Below are 1,645 nucleotides of genomic sequence, written 5' to 3'. Positions count from 1 at the left end.
AACGTCCCTGATTTAAAAAAAAATAGTCCTCGTATATATATATATATATATATATATAGTATATGAGCATTAATTTCTCTATTTTAAAGCTATTATAAGGATTTAGACTTACATATTGTTTACCCCCTAATTTGTCTATAATTAATTCCTTTTGTTTGGTAGTAAAGTATGTTATAATATAATAACTGATAGAGTTTGAAAGTTATAGGTTAAAATTAAGGAGATATTATATATTCAGTATGTATGTATATACATATATATACAGTATAAGTGCAACAATTTCTCCATTTTAACGATATTATACGCACTTAGAAATACAGTCAGACCTCTATTTAACGAAGTCACTAAATCTCGATAATAATTTCGTTATATGGAAAATTCGTTAAATAGAAAATCACCTTTTAAAATACTTAAGCAACACAAAACAGGTTTTAAATTCATGAACACTAGACATAATAAAAATAGCAATTGATGCATTTTCATCTTGTAAACTAGTATCTACTATTTATATTATAAATCTTAACCATAAAAGAAATCTGCATGGAATGCAAGAATAGAGAAAAGCATTATCCAGTGTCACACTATCATGCTATGTACATTTTCAACTAAAAAAAGGCTAAATTTATGTATAAAATTATAGTTGCATTTATTATAAAAGTAATTTTAAGCATACATTGCCACATGCGTTCTTAAGTTTAATTGCTGCTGATAAAATCCGTTAATTTGAACTGAGTTTTTCGTTTGAAATGCAAACAAAAAGAGAAAGGGAACTTACTGCTTTCTCTAAGATAATTTTTAGAGAAAACAGTAATGCATTTCATAAAGCAGTAGCTTCGAAAATTAATTAGAGGTCATTTCCTCCGTAAAATGCGTTAACAAGTTTGAAATGTTAAGAAATATTTTGGAAAATACGGAGAGTGGATCTCAATGGAAAGTTCGTTAAATAGAAAATTCACTTCGCTATTTGGAAGTTATTTTGCAAAGAAAATTCCAAAATGTTCTTGGTTCCTCGAAAAAATTCGTAAAATGAAAGTTCGTTAAATAGAAGTCCGACTGTATATACGTACCTTGGCGAACAAAGAAGGTATTCTTTGGCCAAGATACGTGCATACTTCTATATTGTGCCACATTGTGGGTCTCCTAAATTTGTTTATAATTATTTCCTTTGGTATGGTGGTATAGTACATTATATTAAAACTAGGAGTCTTCGCCCCCTCCTCGCTGGCGCTCGCCAACCCCCGGAACTAATTTCACAGTTCATTCGGATTGCTTCGAATCCAATGCTCGCTTTGCTTACTCATTGGATACGTTCTTAACGTCTAGTTTTTGTATACTTTTTTGAATACTGAAGTTCCAAAAACTTTTTACTGTAGAAAATTCTAAACCTGTACATTTCTAAATTAATTTGAAATTGCAAACAGTTCACATATTTTTCTTAATCACACTATTCTAAATTTCAGTTGCTGAGAAAAGTAACTGTTGTAAGTTTTGTTTTAAAGTCTTTCCCACCAGAGGGCTAAAACCATGTGTTGTAAAACAATATGAAATAGTACTGAACGCCGGATGCAAAGCATCGGCTTCGATGAAGATAATTTTGTGAGAATTTTTTTGATAATTCGGTGAGAATTCACCCGATTAGACATAT

The sequence above is a fragment of the Parasteatoda tepidariorum genome, chromosome 10, assembly GCF_043381705.1.
Source record: "Parasteatoda tepidariorum isolate YZ-2023 chromosome 10, CAS_Ptep_4.0, whole genome shotgun sequence".
NCBI lineage: Eukaryota > Metazoa > Arthropoda > Arachnida > Araneae > Theridiidae > Parasteatoda > Parasteatoda tepidariorum.
This window is presented reverse-complemented; position numbering follows the sequence as displayed.